Source organism: Ursus arctos, chromosome X (genome assembly GCF_023065955.2).
Source record: "Ursus arctos isolate Adak ecotype North America chromosome X, UrsArc2.0, whole genome shotgun sequence".
NCBI lineage: Eukaryota > Metazoa > Chordata > Mammalia > Carnivora > Ursidae > Ursus > Ursus arctos.
In genome coordinates this window covers 97,264,707-97,286,702 of record NC_079873.1, presented here as the reverse complement: position 1 = coordinate 97,286,702, position 21,996 = coordinate 97,264,707, and the positions used below count along the sequence as shown (strand labels likewise).

The following is a 21,996-nucleotide window of genomic DNA, read 5'->3' as shown; positions in this document are numbered from 1 at the left end:
ATAAGAGAGAGATACAGGTCAACTCCCAGAAGTAAAAGCAGTAATCAGGTCATGTCCAGAGTGGTTGGCCATGAACAAATGTCTTTTGGTGCTCTGCTCGGTGGCAGTAAATCACCAGCAGAGAGGGCTGAGAAACACAGATAATACCTGATTGCTGTTTATTGTTAACTTGAGTTGAAAATGAAAGGACTTCATTGAAAATGTTTGAGTGATGTCTATAGTTGGAGTTCTGAACTATTCATTCACTGCCTTATAAAAATAATTTGGGGCCTGGTAAGAAGAGTTGCCTGTAATCTTTCCTCAAAAATTCCCCTAATTTTTACAAAAGGGAAGTTCTGAATCAAGTACACTGTAAAGTAAAATCATTGTATTTTGCAGACACTCACATGCAAAACTTGTTCACCAGAACTGACTGTATTTGTGCTGACAGGATAATAGAAATCACTCTTTCACTTTGAAGCGTAAGAAAGTGAAATGATTTGACTGAAGCCGTAGAGCTGATTCGCGGCATAGAACTGGAACTTACTCTATTTGATACTTATCCAGATAACTTATCCTGACAGAGTGATTAGGAGGCAGGACTTCAAAAATCAGATGGTTCCCCAAGTGCCATGCCAAGGTCCTTTAACAGGTAATACCTACCCTAGATACTTCTCAGAATTAAGTACTCTTCCATGGTCACGTTGAGATCTCAAGCAAGTACTGAAACAAGTTCTTGATAAAAGCCAACATCGTTTCTTTTTTCCCAGTAAAAATATTTAGTTCTACCTGAAAGCCACTCTGCTGCCTATACACAAACATTTAGGTTTGTCTTCTGTCTGGGCTTGAATTAAATGACACCAAGTAAAGGAAACTGCCACAACAAGTGACTACAAGCCAGATTAAAAGTACCACATAGTTAATGAGTGTCCACGTGCTCTAAACTATCTACAAACTCATCTTCATTTCCCTCCATGCAATCATTTTAGCTACACGTAAATATTCTCTCTAACCTACTACAACATGCTGAATTGAAACTAAAAAAATGTCATCCTATTTACCAGAAGGTCAAAAACTCAACATTAGCTTGGGTGATTCCATGGCCCATCCTCTTTTTCCCCCATGTTACCTCTGATAATAATTAAAATAATGTATGTGAATTACAATTAGAAGGTTTTCATATGTGGTATCTAATTTAACTTAAGCAACATATCACAGCCCCCATTTGAAATATGGGGAAACTGCGGTTTTCTGATTCTTACTCATCAAAGATCATACAGTAAATGACAGTCAAAAGTCAAACCCGGTGATTATGACCAATATGGGTCTAAGGAAATTACTCTAAGAATTACTGGCAGAAAGGTTAGTCTGGTGAGGTAGCAGAAAATGTCAGCTCCTTGCCCTTTTCAAGGCTTGAAAAATTAGCGGGAGCCATTGAAAGGTAACGCACATAGCAATATGTGATTATATATATGAGAGGCCTGTGTTGTGCGGCCAACAAAATTATCATGAAGGTAAGTATGAAAGTTCAAACCACATGTAAATATTTATAGATTCCAGGGAATGCACAGTGGCACCAGCTTTCCCCAGCCTTAGGAAATCAGCCTTAACTCACACAGTCCAACCTCTGTCTGATCATCTGAATTTTCAAGCTATTCCCAGCCTGTACAGGTAAACCTCAGTTCTCACCATGACCCATATCCTTGAAAATACATTATAAAAGCAGATCATGGGGGCACCTGGGTGGCTCAGGTCATGATCTCAGGGTCCTGGGATCGAGGGAGTCTGCTTCTCCCCCTTTCCTCTGCCTCTGCCCTTCCTCACCACTTGTGCTCTCAGTCTCTTTCTGTCTCAAATAAATTAATAGAATCTTTTAAAAAAAGCAGATCATAAGTGAATCACACATATCCTTAACCAAGATTGGGTACCAATCATACCAAAACCAAATTCCAAAACGCACCAAACAGCAGAGCTACAACACCACCATAATTAAAAATAATAAAGGTCCAGGCCAAGTCCTACAAAATTACAAAAAATATGCTTTTATCACACAAGGACAATCTATTAAGTATAATCAGAGCACATAAAACATATAACTCATAAGTTTGACCTCAAATTCTTATGGTAGATACAGTAATCAACAATTGCTTTGGTTAATTTCTCAGAGCATAGAAAGTCCTCTATTTAGAATTATCTGGAAGGCCTTGAAGTTTTAGTTTTTCCTTTTTCATCTAATACGTTCCTTTAAAACAAGCAAAGGCATTTAGTCAACAATATTTTTAAAAGATTATTTATTTGAGAAAGAGAGATGGAGAGGGGGAAGGGAGAGGGAGAGAGACACTTAGGCAGACTCCACACGAGTGTGAAGTCCACTGTGGGGCTCGATCCCACAACCCTGAGATCATGACCTGAGCCAAAAACCAAGAGTTTGATGCTCAACCAATTGCGCCACCAGGTGCCCCCTCAGTCAACAATTTTTTACCAGGCACTTACTACATGCCAGTCACTGTTAATACAGTAATGTTAGAACTTGGCTCAAAGCAGAAGGTGCTCAAGGTGTGCTGGCTGGGTTGTCTCAAGCTGAAAACCGTATTCCTAAGTGCCATCTCAGGGTTTCTCACTTTAGCTCCTCAACTACCAAGTCAGTCAATTTTGATCAAAGCAAAAGCACCAAAAAAATGTGTCTAAGAGATCTTTTGAAATATAGCATGCTATAGAAGAAAAGCATGATTACCAGAATCAAAGAAATCTGGATTCAAATCCTACTCCTGGAACTTAATAGCCATTTGGACCTTAAGCAAGTTACTGAACCCTTCTGAGCTTCCACAAATTTTCTCTTCTGTGCTATAATCCCAGAATGTCAAACCCAGAAGCCCAGTTTCTCCCTCTTCAACTTATTCTATACCCACCCTACAAGATAAAACAGGCCAGCTTTTAACACAGTAATGACACATATATCATTCTCATCTCCAACAAATTCAAATTCAAGTACTTAGCACATGAAATTTTAAAATATTCAAATCATAAAGGCAGAAAAAAGTAAATGAAAGTATAATCACAAATTATTAAGGTTTATTATCTCCACCTTATTCTTAATTTCTTACCATTTTACTGGAATAAATAAAACAGATTCCAAACAGATTTTGGATTGTTATGTGGGACTTTTTTTTCCTTGATAAAATCTGAGATAATCGGTTAAAAAAAAACTATTATAATGGATTTTGAATCTTTGGAATCAACTAGCCCAAACCTGTTACTTTATAAAATGAAGGAACCAGAGCACAGAATAATATGCAGGATATGGGGCACCTGGGTGGTGCAGTTAGTTAAGCATCCAACTCTTGGTTTCCAATCAGGTTGTGATCTCAGGGTTGTGAGATCGGGCCCACATCAGGCTCTGCGCTCAGGGCGGAGTCTCCTTAAGACGCTCTCTCCCATGGTGCCTGGGTGGCTTAGTTGGTTAAGCGTCTGACTTCAGATGGGTCATGATCTAAGGGGTCCTGGGACTGAGCCCCCGCATTTGGTCATCGCTCAGAAGGAAGTCTGCTTGTCTCTCTCTCTCTCCTTCTGCCCCTCCCCCTGCTCGTGCTTTCTCTGCTTCTCTCAATAAATCGATCTTAAAAGAAGAATATGCAGGATAAATAAAAACTACATTTTAAAAGGTTTTTCGTGACATAGGAAATCTTCAATACAGAATGTTGAATGAGAAAAAAGGATTACCGCAATCTACATACAATATGAGCCTCAAACATAAAAGTAAATATAAAAGAATGGGATTATACTTACTCTCTTTATACTATTCTAAATTTCATAAATTTTCCATAATAAACATTTATTTTATAATTTAAAATATTCAAAATATTCTATGTTTTGAATTAAATGGGATATTTAATTCATAAAAAGTTATCAGGAAAATAGAAATATGTAGGCACTAAGGGATTTAGTGACTTGCTCACAATCTCACAGCTAAATGGAAACAAAGCCAAGACAGGAACCTAGGCATCAAATCCAGGGCTCGTCTCACTGTATCACATGACCTCTAAGACACGAAAATAGTAACTGTTCACCAGGAATTCCACTGGAAGAACTGGTAAAGAGCTGGAAGCCTGGGACTTTTAAGTTCTGTGAGAAATAAATACCTTTTTTCCCTAAAGTAAAAAAAAAAAAAGAGTATTTGTTCAATATCAATTTCTTTTATCACTACTGTTTTTGTCTCCTCAAATCTATTCACGATGACCTTAAACAGTGCTACAGATTACATTTTATAATACTATTACCAGATTAGAACACAGAGATAAAGTTGAGAACTGAAAGCTCATGATAATCTCCCAGCCTCAAAAGAACAAGGACATCTACTTGCCACGTTTGTCTTTTGGACCCTACACCACATAGTACAATCCCTGACATATAGTAGGTGCTCAATAAATGTTTATTTTTTAAAGCATAACTTTTTTCCCCTCACATTAGCACTAACTACCAGACTTCTAAATATTAGAACAAAAACAGTAAAATATCACTTTCATATTTGGGGTCTTGTAAGCATTTACAATATAAACAAAGAATTTATTAAATTAATGCTTACAACCAAATATAAGGGGAACATTTATGTTAGTAAAATATTTCAAGCACTATACAAATTAACAGGCACGTTAATTACAATAATTCTTATCTATTGAAATGGGCCTAACCTTTAGCCAGCATTACTTTTTCTGCCTAGTTGGGAGTCACTGAATGCACTACAAAGCAATAAAGTTACAAAGGAAGCACAAGGGGTACTGGACTAGGACCCAGACTTTAGTCCAAGCTCTGCTAATAATTAGATATATAATCTTGGGCAATTCACTTTTTCCTCTTTTGAGTCCTAGTTAACCTATTCATAAAAAGAAAAGAGTTGAAGTCCCAATCACCAGAGACCCCTCCAATCTTAATTCTTTTAAATGATTCTTATCCACAAAGATTCTACAGATTTTTTCATTGCATCAAATTGGGTATCTTGAATGTTATAGTTTGCTTATTATTCAATAATGAAAAGTTTAGCACATTTTCGAAAAATATATAAAGATTAGTAGTAACACATATTCTTTTTACCATCTTATTTTGGGGCAATAGGAGAAACAAGAGAAGAAATGTGAGCATCGGATACTCAGACCTGCTTTGTCAGATGGGGTGACAGGAACCTTACTGGATTTTACAGTACAGACCACTGATACATAAATGCATATGTCTTTACATACCACTGATATTTATGCTGATATACATATAGGTGTGGGAAAAATTGTTTCTAATTCTAAAATCAATACTTGTTTATGGTAAGAAATTCAAACAGTACATTAGGCCACATGTGAAGTGCAACTTGCCACTATTCACATTTTTCTTGTGTATCCTTTAAGAAATTATCTGAGCATATTCAAATATGCGTATGTGCGTGTGTGTATAAAATCTTTTTAACCTAAACGGTTGCCACTTCTTGAATGATGGGGGAAATATCTCAAGCATTGGCTTCATAAACACATTAAATACATCGAATTGTACAATTGTATGGTACGAAATGGTATACACTTCAGAAGTGTGCGGTGGGTTGAATGTTTAATTTTCTTGCTTGGAGGCTATGTGCAGCAGTTGCTCAGCAAGAGCGGTGAGCTAGGAGCCAGACAAGCTGGGTTCTCATCTAAGTAGTTGAGTAGCCTTAGGCAAGCCATGAAATCTTCCTGTGCCTTAGTTTCCGCTTTTGTAAAATAAGAGGATTGGACTAAGATCCCTTCCAACTCTAAAATGTTATAGTTCTAAGATGGCCGTCTGCAACACTGTTCTCTTAAACTGGTTGTAAGAAATCCGAAGTAAAAAAAGAGAATAAACACTATAGCAACCTCCAGTTTTACGAGAGAGTACATTTCTATGCTTCATTGACTATCAAGGTATAGTGTGACAGATCTAGTGACATAATTGTATTTGAAAGCAAACTAGTGGATTATTAAAATCGGACAGGTTTTTTTACAAAGCTCTGATTGACTTTTTTTTTTTTTGAGGTGGAGGGGCTGTTGGTTAGTTTCAGCAATATCCACCCCCCTCCTCCCGAAAACAATTAAGTGTATTAGGGAGTTAAAATAACGAAACTGAAAGTTAGACTGAATTTTGTTTTACTCACAGAATATGCTGGGGAGGTGACTAGGGCAGCAAGAATTGGAAAGAATTACTAGCTAATTTCCTCTTCCGGAAGCTCTTTGGCTCCTATTCTTTCTGCTTCACAAGCCCTCGCCAAGCACACTCCACCCAGCTCCATACCTGCCACGCGCATCAGATTGAGGGGTGGGGAGGGGGCGGTCCCTTTGACCGTTAAAAAAAAAAAGTTCTTTGACTCGATTTACCTTAGGGGTCACGGGGTTTAAGAAGGCTCCCGGCCGGCCCGAAGCCACCCACCCACCCACGCCTTCCTTCGGCGCTCCCGGGAACCTGGGCAAGGAGCTGCGGCTGGGCCACCCGCGCCGCACAGGGGCTGCCTTCCCGCCCTCCCCCGCAGCGCGGGGCCCGCGGGGAGGGGGGGTGAGGAGGAGGAAGCCCGTACAGGCAGTACCCACCGCGCCAGGAGAGCCAGCCCGGATCGCCCGCGGCGCCCTGCGCGGTCCGGAGGGGAGGGTCCTGGAGGAGGGGCGGCCCGAGCCCCAATCTGGAAACGCCAACTCCGCTCTGCGGCCGGGCCCCAGCCTAGAAGGAAACGGAAGTCCCTTCGTCTCCCGCAGGCGCACCCACCAGCCCGCCCATCGCCCGGAGGAGGCCCGAGTCGGGGAACCCGAGGTGCGTCCACGACACGGCCTCAAACTGACACCGGCCACGGTCGGTCAGTCTCAAGGCCCCGGCCGCGCCACGGGGCTCCCCCCGCAGGCTCCTTCTTACCGCCCCCACCCGGGGGCCAGCCTCCCGCCCTGCAAGGCCCCTCCTTCTTCCCCCTCCGCCATTTTCGAACTTACCCTTCGGGCCTTGGCGTCCTTGATTAGTGCTGAGCCCTCCCGGGTCGCCGCCAAGGTCCCGCCACTTCCCTGGGCCAGAAGGGGGCAGCCAGGACAATCCAAGCCCTCATCCCCCCCCAACCCCCCCCCCCCGCCCAGCTGGAAGCCAAAACCTGACCTAGCGGATGCGCCTGCGCAGTGGGCACCTCGCAGTCCCCGCCCCCAGCTCGAGCGTTTCCTCTTTAGCCTCGAGGTGTTTTTTTCCCCACGGATTTTACCTGCTGGGCTCTGGTGTTGACCAGTTGGGGAATAGAGGTAAAATTGCGGATGAAGAGAGCGAACAAGTTGAGTTCTTCCTGTAGACCAGGCACTGTGATAGGCATATGACGTGTTCTTCGTTGTAATTTTGACAACCATGTAAGATAGGCACTCTTATAAAACCCATTTTACAGAGGAAATTGAGGCTCAGAGAGGATAAGCCCCTCCACTAGCATGCAGCTAATAAATGACGGAACTGAGATTAGAATATGGTCTGTGTCCTAGATGGGAAGGATAAAAGGAAAAAGACATTCAGTTAGGACAGGAAGGGGATTGAGAGATGAAGGAAGGGAAAATGAATAGGGAAGAAAGCAGAAGGCAGGGAAACCGGAAATCTGGTACATAAAATACTGATCGTATTCTGGATTTATTTCAAGTATGCTGTAAGATCGTCGAACAAATTAATTTTGTCTCACAAACTTGGGCTCCCTTTTATGCTAGCGTAGTGACCTGAGAGGTTCTGAATGAGTGTTTCATTTCAAGAGGATGAGTATAAGTATCACCTGCATCCTCAAATGATGCTACCCTTCTTGAAAAGGGAATTTGGAGGGAGGAGAGAAGAGACTTCTTTTTGGTTGTTAGGCTTTTGCTAAATATTCTCCCCTCCGATCCTCGTTTACTGTCATAGCTCTGAGAATCTCACATCTGACTTCCTGCAGTAATAGTAATTGCAAGCAAATAGTTACTTAATTCTCACAGCAATCTTATGAAATATGTAACTACCATTATTTCCATTTTACAGAGGAAGACACTGAGGTTTAGAGAGTTTAGGTGGCTTGCCCAAAGTCACACTGCTAGAGCGTGTGAGAGCTGGAACACTGATTCAAACCCAGATCTTCTGATTACAGGTGTCTCTGACCATTACCCGGTCTCCCGACTGGCCTCTCTAGGACTGGTCCCCCGCAGTACAGCCTGCACAAGGCCATGTGAGTTAAACCCTTCAACACTACTTCCCAGATAATGTTAAAACTCTTTAGCTTTATGTTCACTCTTCCCTTGGGCACCCTACTGTCAACTGAAAGAAAACCATCCTCAAAGTAGGTTAGTAAATGCTTTATTCGTTGTCTTGCTGGGGACTATAGCCTGGGAAAACAGTCTTTCCGATGGCTCTGAAGAACTGCTCCAAAGCTCATTAGCTACCGGGGATTATATATACAAAAGGGGAAAAGGGTATGCCTGCTTGCAAGCAGCTGTCCAAATACTTGCACATCAAAAGGTCTAATTTTTTACGGTTGTAAAAATTAAGGTTTAAAAGAAATTAAGGTTTATTGCTTTCCACATAGACACAAGAAAGACCCTTAGGTCATCTTAATACTTTGTTTCTGTCATATCTGATTGTTTAAAAATATTGCTTGCATGTCTCTGCTTAATTGGTTTTGCCATTCTCCCGGTTTTTGATTCTTCCTTGAGGTCACTTGAGACAGTCACAGAAGGCTGTCTTCAGTCATTGACTGCAGTTACCTCTCTTCTAACAAAATGGAACTGAGAACTGTGCCCCTGCCCATCCCCAGCTTTCCTGCCTTCCATTCATTTACTCAAATGGCTCAAGGGTGGAAAGACTGCCCTTACTCAAAGCCTTCTCTGATTCCTTTAGTTGAAGGTCATCTGTTCCTCCTCTGAACTGTCTTGGCACTTGAATTTTTGTTTTTGGTTTTGTTAGCACCTTTTCAAAGTTGTAATTAAACGTATGTAACGTAGGGGTGTCTGGCTGGCTCAGTCAGTGGAGCATGCGACTCTTGATCTCAGGTTGTGAATTCCAGCCCCATGTTGGGCATAGAGATCACTTAAAAACAAGTATGTAAGGGCACCTGGGTGGCTCAGTTGGCTAAGTGTCTGCCTTTGCTCAGGACATGATCCCAGGGTCCTGGGATGGAGCCTGCATCTGGCTCTCTGCTTAGCGGGGAGCCTGCTGCTCCCTCTCCCTCTGCCTGTCGCTCTGCCTACTTGCGCTCACTCTCTCTCTCTGTCAAATGAATAAATAAATTCTTTTTTAAAAAGTATATAACAAAATTTACCATTTTGACCATTTTTAAGTATACAGATCAGTGGCATTGAGTACCTCCAGAACTTTTTCATCTCACTTGGCATTTGAATTTGTGCCTTTGTTATGGAACGCAGTGCTTTCTGCCATGTAATATAGCTATTTGTGTACATGTCTTATCTCACCTATACCTTAAGTTCATTTATGGTAAGATCTGTGTCTAACTCATTTTTGTAATTCCTCCAAAACTCTTGGAGTCGTCTTTAATGCACCCCCCACTCTCCTATCCCACATCCAATTCATCAGCAAATCCTGTCCATCTCAATTTTCAAAATATATCCAGAATACCACCAATTCTCATCAACACCATTATGACCCTGGTCTGTCTCTCTCTTGAGCTTTAGCTTCCTCACTGGTCTTCCAGCTTACATCCTTGCCCCTCTCCAGTCTATTCACACAGCAGCCAGAGCTGTCCTAATAAGTCAGCTCTTTGTCATTTATCTGCTCACATCCTTCAGTGGCTCTCCATTTCACTCGGGGTAAAAGCCACAGATGTATAATGGCCTACAAAGGCTGTTGTAGCCAGCCACCAAGATGTTCTCTAATGATCTTTACCTCTTGCTCTTCATGCCCTTGGCTAGTTGTCTTCTACAATGAACTAGAGCTGACCTGTGTAAACTAATAGAATACTGTGGAAGTGATGACGTATGATGTAAAAGCCTAGGTCATAAAAGGCATTGTGCTCTCTGCCTTGCTCTGTCTTGGATTGGTTGCTCTGTAGGAAGCCAGCTCTTATGTCATGAGGATACTCAAACAGCATATAGAGAGGCCCAAATGGGCAAAACCTGGGTCCTCTCCTTCTTCACATCTCCTCCTCCCCCACCACCAACAAACACCAGCTTGTCAACCACATGAGTGAGCCACCTTGGAAGAGGATTCTTCAGGCCCAGACTTCTGATGACTGCAACCTCTTGAGACCCAAAGCTAGAACCACCCAGCCAAACCACTCAAATTCCTGTATATTGCTGTTTTAAATAGTTAAATTTTACTTATTTGTTTTTATTTTTTTACATAATCTTCACACCCAACATGGGGCTCAAACTTATGACCCCGAGATCAAGAGTCCCATGTTCCACCAACTGAGCCAGGCAGATACCCCTTAAATAGCTAAATTTTAGGGCAATTTGTTACCCAACAGTAGATAACTAATACAAAGGCTCTATACAATCAGGGTCCTTCGTACCTTTATGTCTTCCTTCCTATTCTTTCCCCTATTCCTTTAGCTTTCATGCTTCAGGGCCTTTGCACTTGCTGTTCACTCTGCATGGAAGACTTCCCCCAGATATCTCCATGGCTGGTCCTTCAAGTCTTTGCTTAATTGTCACCTTCTCAATAAGGCCTACCATGACCACCTTATTTGAAATTATAACTTCTCTCATAGCATTCTCAATCTCCCTTCCCTGCTCTACTTTTTTCCCCCCATGGCATCTATCACTTTGTAACATACTATATGGTTATTTTTTTAAAGATTTATTTATTTGAGAGAGAGAAAACAAGTGGTGGGGAGGGGCAGAGGGAGAGGGAGAAGCAGACTCCCTGCTGAGTAGGGAGCCTGAAGCGGGACTCTATCCTAGGACCCCAAGATCATGACCTGAGCTGAAGGCAGACACTTAACCAACTGAGCCACCCAGGCACCCCGTTATTTTCTTTATTGTGTTTATTTATTGTATGTCTCCTACCAACCCCTACTAGACTATAAGTTCCAAGAGGACAGGAATTTTTATCTTGTTCACTGATCTAGTCCAAGTACTTAGAATAATATCTGGCCTAGTATAGGTACTCAGAAGATATTTGTTGAATGAATAAAAATTTCATAAACATGCCAGACCCTTGGTAAATATTTGTTAGGTAAATTGTCAGTTGGGAGATGTGAACAGCAAAGGCAGATATAGCTGGGGTATGGTGTTTAGGTTTTATAGGAAGGGACACAGGAGGTGTGAAGTTAGAAAAACACAGTCTATAGAGAGGTTACTCTTGTCTGTACAAGGATATTTTGTTGTAATCGTTTTTGGTCAAAAAGAAGGAATATTTAGAGAGGAAAAGAACAAAGGTATATTAACTTGAACCGTATGAAATTGCCAATGTTAAACCATTGCCAAATACTCCAAACAGCAATTTAATATGGAGAAAGGACAATAGATAGCATAAAGACGCAGCAGAAATGAGAAAGAGAGGCAATCATGCTTGAGTAGTGGCATTAACCTTGACTAGGAAAAAAGATACATCCTTAGAGGCTAGAAGTGATGAGATGTAGATAAGTAGAGAAGAATCTGGAGGATGGTCACCACACCTCAGTGGCAGCTGGATTCTGTGGAAAGTAACACGTGTAGTTACTGCTAAGAGGAACAGCCAAGGTTTAGCACTATAACACTATTTGCAAATGCAGTTGTAAGTGAAAGCCCAACTAAATAAAGAGCAGAGTTGTTTTGAGTGAGGGAAGGTGGGGTGAGCCCTGACTTGCAGGCATTGCCCTCAGAGCTGTGTACCTTCTGGCAGGAAGGAGTACACACCTGCATAGGATTACTCTTGACTCATCAGCAGAGAACAGCCTCTGTGAAGGCCATTCATGCCGAACAGTGTCTATCAGCAGCACCTGCCCCTCAGTCTCCTGACTTTTGCTCAAGTGTCTTGATCGCTAACCTCTCCCTCCCTCCTTGCTGCCAGAAAGACTGAAACTGTAATTTCCTCTCTTTGAGCAGTCATAAAGATGCCTGCCTTTATCTCGTGCCCTCAAAACTAGCATCTCCAGCCAGCCCTCCCTTTTTTCCTTTGCTTTTATCTTCCAGGACTCAGTCATACAGAAGAGACTTTTTGCTTGTTTGGGGTAGGGACCGAAGAGCTCACTCTCCACTTAAGCTAATGGAAAATTCCATCCAGGCTTTCTAATCTGTTCCTGTAGTTGTACACAATGTAGTCAGTCTGCAAAAGTCCAGCAACAATGCCAGAGTCAGGGTGTTGTCATGGTGTGTCTGGAATAGGGCGGAGGTGAAAGCTACAGGAGTTGAGGTCCAGGAGAGGCGCTAGCATGTTGGAGGCGTCATCACTCAGGATGGTAGTGGGATTTGTGTTTAGGGAGGAAGACTATTTACCAAAGGCCATAGATGTCAGTAGATGTGAGAAAGTGTCCTGAATGTAGATAGATAATAGTTGTTAGCGTTTATGGAGAGTTTACCATATGCCCGGCACTGTCTTAAGTCTCTCATAATCCTCTCCGTAACCCTCTAAGTTAAGTGTTCTTTTTATTCTCATCTTGACTAGGAACCTAAAATGGTACCTGGCATATGGTAGATACTCAAGCCAGATCAGGTCACTCCTCTGCCTAACACCCTGCGATGGCATCTCACTTGGTAGAGGCAAGCACAGGGTGCTGTGGGAATCTAGAGGAGAGCTCTAGAAGCGGGGGAGGGAGAAGAGTGAATCAGAGCTGGCTCTACACGGACTTCAGTCTTGAAGAACAACCAAGAGTTAGCTAGCTGACACGATGGGAGAAAGGCATTCTAAGCAGACATATCAGCAGACGTGTTGACTCACGGAGGGGAACAAAACAACATGCGACTGGAGGATGGCAGTTAGTGCCTTATGGCCGGAGTGTAGCCGCCAACATTTATTGAGTGTTTTTATGTTCACATTGTGTTCAATGCCTTACATAGATGATCACATTTAATCATGCAACTCTAGGTAGGTGGTATTATTATCCCCATTTTACAGGTAAGAAAACTGGGGACAGAGAGGTTAGGTTGCCCAAGGTCTCAAAACTAGTAAAGCAGAGGTGTGGGTAGGTGGGGATGGTGGGGGTGGATGGGCCTGACAAGAGATCTGAGACGTAGTCAGGGCCCCGATAAAATCCTTGTATATTAGTCTACTCGAGCTGCCATCACAAAATACCACACACCAGGTGGCTTACACAACAGAAGTTTATTTTCTCACAGTCCTGGACGCTTAAAGTCTGAGTTCAAGGTGTTGGCAGGTTCACGTCTGAGGTCTGTCCTCCAGGCTTACAGATGGCCGTCTTCTTTCTGTGTCTTCCCTCTTGGTGTGTCTGCGTCCTAATCTCTTCTCAATAAAGACGGTCTGTCGTATTGGATTAGGGCACACCCTAGTCACCTCATGTTAACTTAATTACCTCTTCAAAGTCTTTATCTCCAAATGCAGTCCCATTCTGAGGTAGTGTGGGTTAGAACTTCAGCATGAATTTTTGGGGGAATACAGTCCAGTCTCTAACACCTTGCATGGCACAGTCAATCATTTGGCCTCTATCATATAAGTCAGTGGTTCCCAAACCTGGTTGTGAACCAGAATCACTTGAACAGCTTTTGACACTACTCATTCTTGGCTACTCCCACTCGCGTGATTCAGAGTCAGTAAAGCTAAGCCATGTTTGAGGGAAATGTTAAGCTTCCCCACAGGCTGCAGCTGGTTCTGGTGCTGTGTCTATCTGGGCTAGGTTTTGGGGAAATCAACTCCAGGCTGATGAGAGACAGAAATGTGAAAGGCAAAACTTTGACTTTTTAAAAAAATTTTATTATTTTTTTAATCGAGAGAGAGAATGCACAAGTGGGGGGAGGGGGAGAGGGAGAGAGAGGGGGAAGCAGACCCTGAGCTCATGACCTGAGCCAAAACCGAGTCCGATGCTTAACCGATTGAGTCACCCAGGTGCCCCAAAACTTTGACATTTTTAAAGAAAATACAAGAGAGGGTGCCTGGGTGGCTCAGTCAGTTAAGTGTCTGCCTTCAGCTCTGGTCATGATCCCAGGGTCATGGATTGAACCCTATATTGTTGTCAGGCTCCCTGCCTGGTTCTCCCTCTGCTCCTCTTCCCTGCTCCTGTTGTCTCTCTCTCTCTCAAATAAATAAATAAAATCTTTTAAAAAAATAAAAAATAAAATACAAGGGAGTATAATTTCATCACAGGGTAGGAAATGATTTCTTAGACCAGTGGTTTTCATGCTGTTTGCTCTCATATCCCTCAAAGAATTTTGAAAAATTATGGATCTACATTTACATGTTTAATGTGACATAAAAATGTTTTCATTATAAGTTAATTACAAAGGATGTAATTTCCAATGTATTATAAATGGTGACATAAAAACCAAATCTATCATTATTTTAAATGAAATCTAAATACCATAGTGATTTGATACCCACTGTCATCCATTTGAAAATTAAAGGGATAAGCTCTTCTTTAATAGCCAGAAAATTTATATCTATTTTTGTCTTTAATTCATTTTTCCATTCTACTTCCCCCATAGAATTTTATCTTAATGTGATATATTTTTATGCTTAAAAGTCCTTTATTGATCACTCTGTCATATTTCTTTGCAGCAAAAATGTGAACATAAAACAATTTTTTAGCAAATGTCCTATAAACATATTTTTAGCTATTAAAAAATTTCTCTGTATTGAGTTATTTGTAACTTATTATTGGTATAAAATTGCTCAAAACAAAGATTTTTTATACATTTTGATAAATGAATAGAAAACATAAACATCAAATTTTATTGGAAATGCACCCTTGAATGAGCTGGATTTTTTTTCCCCTCCCATGTACGTATGGATGGATGAATACAACCTGTTGCTAGAATGAGAGTTCAGTTTCAATTCTATTTTTGTTTTTATTTTTATAGGTAGATGCACTAGAAAATTGCTCAAACGTAAGAATCTGAAAATATAAATAATATTATAATAGCATTGTAGTTTAATTATTTGAGCTCTTTCTGAGCTGTTTTCCAAAAATCACATAGTGATCTATCAGAAATGTCTTTTTATGATCTATTGTCTGGCTACCTGATTAGATTTTCCTTCAAATTTGTTGAAAGCAAAGGATTGGAAACCACCTGACTTGTAAAAGGAGTTGTTACTCATTCACTAGAGTTATTCACCTTCTCACCTTCTAGGAACTATACCAAAAAGGCTTTTTAGATGACTAGTAACTATTCTTTACTTTTTCACTGAGTGGTAACTTATTTAACCTGATATACTCAGAAAGGGTTGGAAAAATTAAAATATTGTTAATTTGAATAAACATTTCCCAACATAGTATTTTAAAATAAATGCTTCTATTTTATCTTGAGCTTTAAAAATATTTTCATCAAAAGTTTTTGGAGCTACTGATCTGAGTTTATTCAATTTATAGGAAATGTCCAGTATATAATCTAACTGGCAGTCAGTCCTATTCATAAAAAGAAAAAGTCAAATGACACTTATTTTGTTTTAAAAAGTCTGATGCTTTTTTTTGATTCAAATAAAAATGTGTGGGGCGCCTGGGTGGCTCAGTCGTTAAGCGTCTGCCTTTGGCTCGGTGCATGATCCCAGGGTCCTGGGATCGAGCCCCACATCGGGCTCCCCGTGTCACTGGGAGCCTGCTTCTTCCTCTCCCACTCCCCCTGCTTGTGTTCCCTCTCTCGCTGGCTGTCTCCGTCTCTGTCAAATAAATAAATAAAATCTTTAAAAAAAAACCAAAAATGTGTTAATGCATTCCTTGTAAGAACTATCTCAGTTCTGAATTCTAATTCTAAGATAGATGAGGCAGAGCCTTGCCATGAATTTGTTGCCCGGGTGAAATAAGGCACTGCCACCTTCAGTATTTCTTACCACAGCTCTCATTGCTTTGTTCTCATGAACCTGTCTCTCAGAAGCAGAAAAAGACACAAGACTTTGACTAGAGGAAGCTTCCTCAGCATCTTTTTGTTTTAAACAAGTAAAGAAATTGGTAGAATTCTACACAAATGTCCATATCCTTGCCACCTAGATTCTACAATTAGCATTTTGCTATGTTCACTTTAATACCTCTTTTTCTATCTACCCATCCCTCTATCCCCTGTTGGGGTGGAAGACCTGCCTCTGCGCTATGGTCCTTCCAAGTGGACTTAGAATCAAGTTGTCATGAGACAGATTGACAGGAGAAAACCAAATTTAATAGGTGTACATGTAGTAAATCTACAGACCTGGAAATTCCAAAGACACCGAGGCAACGTGAAACTTCTGGAGTTGAATTAAGGAGAGGTCTGAGGATACAAAGAGGAGAAGGCCATTAGCAGGAAGGTGAAAGGAGATGTTTGGAAATAAAAGGTTGTCCTATTATGCAGGTAAGTTCCTTAAATAAAAGGGAGTCTCTGTTAATAGTTCTCTTCCTGGGGTGCCTGGGTAGCTCCGTTGGTTGGGCGTCTGCCTCCGGCTCCCAGGTCATGATCCCGGAGTCCCAGGATCAGCAGGCATTGGGTTCCCTGCTTGGCGGGGAGTGTGCTTCTCCCTCTGCCCCTCCCCCCACTCGGGCTCTTCTCTTTCTCTCTCTCACTCTTTCTCTCAAATGGATAAATGAAATCTTTTTTAAAAGAATAGCTCTCTTCCTGGTACAGGCTCTGCTTTCCAATGTAAATTTAGGGTGTTGTGGGGGACCCAGAGAGCTTTTCCAGCATCTCCTGGGTTTTGATTACTTTTAACTCAAAATAATCTTTATGCCAAAGTGGCCCATCTTGGGGCAGCCTGCCCTGAGCCCCTATACCATCCATTAACCCATCTTATGTTTATGCATTTTAAAGTAACTTTCAGACATTAGTACACTTCACTCCTGAAAATTTCAACATGCATGTTATTTGCTCTTGTGTTTTTTTGTTTGAAGTAGTCAATCTTCATTCCCGCCCCAGAAGGAACCACTGTTCTGTTTTCACTGGGAATTCATTTTCATTATAATTTGATATAAATACAGTCTGTGTACTTTTAACACCAATATTTTGATTTGCCCCTTTGTTTGGCTCACCAGACATTTTATAGTTAGGGGAATGAACAATACTAAGATTCAGACTGGGGAAAAGAGATATAGGCATTTGTGAAAGGAAAGGTGGAAAAGGAGGCCCAGAGTGAGGCAACCACACAGGCATTCTGAAATATTTCACTTTTAGGAAAGAATAGATAAGGCAATTGAGGATCTAGAAATTAATTCCTTCAAAGCCATCCATACTCTTAAGCACCTTAAAAGTCTTCACATACCTTCAGGGACTGTGTACCCTAGACCGAAGATGACTGTCCTAGACAAGGTGCATAAAGTATAACTGTAAAAGAAAAAAAAATTAGTAAATTCGACTGTGTTAAAAATTAAAACTTCTACATAAGAATAGACACCATAAACAAAAAGAAGAGACAAGATATTTACAACATGTAAGAAACATGTAATTAGCATCCAGAATAAAAAGAGCTGCTTCTTGGGGTGCCTGGGTGGCTCAGTCAGAAGAGCACGCAACTCTTGATCTTGGGGTTGTTAGTTGGAGCCCCATGTTGGGTGTAGAGGTGACTTAAACAAATAAAACTTTAAAAAGCTGCTTTTTTAAAAAAGATTTGTTTATTTGAGAGAAAGCATGCTTGGGGGAAGGGGCAGAGGGAGAGGGAGAGACAGAATCTCAAGCAGACTCCCCACTGCACAGAGCCCAATGCAGGGCTCAATCTCTCCATCCATGATGTCACGACCTAAGCCGAAACCAAGAGTGACATGCCCAACTGACTGAGCCACCCAGGTGTCCCGAGAGCTGCTTCGTAAAGAAAAAAGATTAAGGACAGATAGCTTAACAGAGAAATGAACAAAAGATAAAAGTAGATAATATATACAGTAAAATATGGTTAATATGTTTGGGGTGCCTGGCTGGCTCTGTTGGAAGAATATGCGACTCTTGATCCCGGGGTGGTGAGTTCAAGACTCACTTTGGGTGTAGAGATTACTTAAATAAATTTTAAAAAAAGGAAAATATGTTCAATTTCACTAGTAATCAGAGACAGGCTGATTAAAACAATAAAAACCCAAGAGAGATGAAAACATATGTCCACAAAAATATTTGACAAGAATGTTCATAGCAGCCTTATTCATAACAGCCTCAAACTGAAAAGAGACTAGGTGTCTATCACCGGAAAAATGGACAAACTGTGCCATATTCATACAATGGAATTCTACTCAGCGATAAAAAGGAACAAACTAGGGGTGCCTGGGTGGCTCAGTAGGTTAAAGCATCTGCTTGTGGCTCACGTCATGATCCCAGGTTCCTGGGATTGAGTCTTGCATCTGACTCCCTGCTCAGCGGTGTGCCTGCTTCTCCTCCCTCCGCCGCTCCCCCTGCTTGTGCTCTCTCGCTCTCTCACTCTCTCTCTCAAATAAATAACGTCTTAAAAGGAACAAACTAGTGATAGAGGTAACCACATGTATTAATCTCAAAAACATGCTGAGTGAAAGAAATTGTGCACAAAAAAGTGCATATTGTATCTAGAAGAGACAAAACTAATCTGTCACGGAAAAACCAATCAGAGCAGTGGTTACCCGGTGGAGGTGGGAGCAGGGGTTGACCTGGAGGGGAATTAGGGAACTTTCTAGCAGTGGTGGTAATGGTCTATATTTTTATAGAGGTCTGGGTCACATGTGCTTGTGCATTTGTTAGAACTTAGCAAGTATATATCATGGTTTGGGCATTCCACTGTGTATATATTTTACCTTAAAAATCTGTAAGCAAATGTTGAACTCTTGTCAATGATATGCAGGCTGAAGTGTTTAGAGGTGAAGTGTAAAGATGTTTTCAATTTACTTTCAAATACATAACAGAATATGAGGAATTGAATTATGGGTGGAGGGATGGATAGATAACGTGATAAAGCAAATATGACAAAATGCTCGTGTAGCCACCACCTGAATTCACTGCATAATTTTTAAAACTTCATGTTCAAATTTCTTTTCGTAATAAAATGTTAGGAAAAAAGTAGTAATGAGATACTCTCTTACACCCATCAGATTGGCAGAAATGAGAACTGACAGTGTTGTGTGAAGATGTGGTAAAATGTGGTGGGAGTAGAAACTGGTATGACCACCATGGAGAGTAACTTAGCAGTATCGAATAAAGCTTAAGATGCTCATATTTTATAACTTAGAAATTCCACTTCTAGTATATAACCTAGAGTTTCATGTGCCCAGTAAGATACGTGCAAGAATGTTCTTTGCAGCATGGTTCCTCCCCCTAATTTTTTATTTTGAAATATTTAAGATATTAAGTTGTAAGAATCATACAACGAATACCTATAGACCCTTTATCAATTGTTAGCATGTTGCTACATTTGCTTTATCTATGCTGTAAATATACATTATTTTTTTCCTGAATCATTTGAAAGTAAATTGCACGGACTCCCTGAATACTTCAGCATGTATTTCCTTTTTTTTTTTAATAAAGACCTTTAGAAATATGGAACGCTTCACGAATTTGCCTGTCTTCCTTGTGCAGAAGCCATGCTCAATCTTCTCTGTATCGTTCCAATTTTAGTATAGGTGCTGCTGAAGCGAGCACAGCATGTGTTTCCTAAAGCAGAAGCATTCTTCTGCAGAACCACAATACAATGATCCCACCCAAGACATTGTAACATTTGTTATAACGCTATTATCTGATTTATAATCCATATTCTAATATCTCTAATTATTGTAATGATGTCTTTTAGAGGTGTTTAAAACTCTAGAATCCACTCAAATGTCACAGATTGTATTTAGTTGTCCCTTCATTTAGTCTCCTGTAAAGCAGAATGTCCTTACGTTTGATTTTGCAACATTTAAAAAAGGGGAGCCAATTAGTTTCTAGGCCCCTCACTCAGTGTCAGAAACAGCAACAGCTCCCACTGGGTAGAAAGATGCAGACCTTGTCAGTGGAATCAACCGTAGCCTCAACCCACCATGCTTTGGATGTAATCACAGCTTGGTTGTGTGGAATCGCTCAAGGCTTGTCAAGCTTTCACATGACACAAGGCAAGGCCAAGGCCTGACTGATATGGCTGGTAAAGAGACAGCAAGTCATTTCTAGACCTAGACATTTTATTACTTAAGTAGACAGCAAGAAAGAAGAGGAAGCCTAAGGTGCCTGATCCCCATGATCTTTGTTCCACACACTAAAAAGGACAACACCGAAACAACGGTGTTTCAACATTGCCAAGGAGCCCATTCTAGGCTGCCACTGGGGGATTTTATATTCTGAAGGCATAGGACAGAGAGCTTCATATCCCACCAAAACCGGGGAGGTGATGAGAAACTGTCTCATGACAGCCTCCGAGGGAAGATAGGGAGGTGTGAGTGGTAAACGACCTCCTCACAGACCTCCCGTGCTCTTGTGTTTCAGAGGCTCACAAGGCATTCCACCACAACTCAGATAGTTCAAGGCTTTACCTGTGTGGGTATGTGCAATGTCACTACAGGAGGGCCATTTCCATAATAAGGCTATTTCTCTTTTGACACTGGCTAGGAACAGTAGCAGTGGTGGCCTTGGATGAATGCAAGGACTCAGGCCTCTCTTGCGTGATCTGGTCTTGACCTGGATCGATCATGATTTGGAGGAAATCCAAGTTCAGATTTTTTAGGTAACTGGATATATTAGGCTAGTTCCTAGAATATGTTGTCCTAGAAATAGATTCACTTCCCTTTGCCACACTGCCAAGGGAGAGAAGGGATTAGTGGTAGTTCACAAGTTTGGCTACTATGTTAATTGCAGTACGCTTTTCTTTTTACTATTTTGTCCTTTCTAGAGCGTAGGCTCCATTTTCTTAATTAATTCTTTGGGCTTTCTTCAGAAATTCCTAAGCAAAGCTTTCTGTGTTAAGGAAAGAGCTCTTAACTGGTGGTTGGGTCTAAATAACGGTTGCAGCAAGCTTTCTGTCCAGAGAGAGCACACTAAGTCAACACTTCTGCTTCAGGATGGTGTCTGAACAAGGCCCATTCCTGTTTGGGTATGCCACATGTTACAAGGCATTAAGAAAAATTAAGACTAACATTCAAAAAGTCAATAACCCACAGGAAGCCTGTGGACTATTTTCAACATAACATATTGGAAGCCTGAGAAAATGTATGCCAATGATAAAAAATACTAGGCACTTGGGACATAAAATATGCAGCTGGGTTAGTTGACAAAGTCAAAGAGGCTGTTGTAAGGGGGGGAAAGGCATCTTTCAAAAAAATGGAAATATAGCTTCTAATGAGGAGAAAAGGGAAGTCTGGAAAAATATGGCAGCTCAGATACAAAGTAGAAATTACGTGGGCTAAAAAAGAATGAAGAGTTCTTTGCCAGGGACTCTAAAGCTCTTCTCTGAAATATATCCGGGAGAAAGCCAGCTAGGGAATCAGTGGGATTACAAGGATTAAAAGGGGATTTGACGTGTGGCAGGAGCCTGGGAGGTGGGGGTTTCAGGTTGCTGGTGGCTGAAATGAGAGGGCTCTAGCAAAGCTTTGGGTGAGGCCCTGGAGAGGTGACTGGGGAAGAGAAGTTTTATCTTTCTCTCTGTCTCAGTGTCTTCTTTCCTCCTCCTACTTCATTCTCTCCCTGGATCTGCCTTGCTTTTGCTCCTCTTTCCCTTGAATGTCCCTTTTCTGCTTCTCCCTCCCCGGATCTTGGTCATTTCCAAATTGTGGTGCCTAATGAGACAGCAGAACCCTTTGGATTGGGCTCACTCGGTAGGCACACACACTCTCACCTAAGGTCTCTACTAAGAAGTGTCTGCCCCTAAGTAGCTCTGATCAGGAGTAGGTGAGGGGCAGAGTCGCCTCAAGGTCCTTTGCTTCTTCTGCTGACGTCTGGAGAGGTAGACAACCTGGTCACCCTTGACCTAGTAGGGTTTAGCTAGGGGAGCCTGACACCTGGTGGTTACACTTGGGAGGTGCACAGGAGTTTTTAATAGCCCCACCCCTTTACCATTTACCATTTATTGAGGTATTAG

At 41.4% G+C, this 21,996-nt stretch overlaps 1 protein-coding gene, 1 long non-coding RNA gene and 1 other non-coding gene across 8 annotated transcripts in view; 1 reads left to right on the top strand and 2 right to left on the bottom strand.

Moving 5' to 3' along the window:
• XIAP (X-linked inhibitor of apoptosis) overlaps positions 1–6,643 on the bottom strand; it is a 56,859-nt gene extending 50,216 nt beyond the window's left edge. For 2 of the 6 annotated variants that reach the window (XM_044391669.3, XM_044391671.3), the window contains exon 1: positions 6,125–6,319. The gene's annotated coding sequence lies outside the window, so the exon portion shown is untranslated. The other 4 variants (XM_026520536.4, XM_048213844.2, XM_026520538.4 and 1 more) reach the window with 4 other exon arrangements.
• A 452-nt stretch (positions 6,644–7,095) lies between these two features.
• Positions 7,096–21,996, top strand: part of LOC130544111 (uncharacterized) — a 78,688-nt gene continuing 63,787 nt past the window's right edge. Inside the window, exons 1-2 of the long non-coding RNA XR_008960096.1 lie at positions 7,096–7,238; positions 8,090–8,167. This is a non-coding gene — a long non-coding RNA (uncharacterized LOC130544111). The remainder of the gene's footprint in view (positions 7,239–8,089; positions 8,168–21,996) is intronic.
• Positions 19,485–19,592, bottom strand: LOC113271038 (U6 spliceosomal RNA). Its single transcript, XR_003322039.1, has one exon. It is a non-coding gene; the product is annotated as a U6 spliceosomal RNA (small nuclear RNA).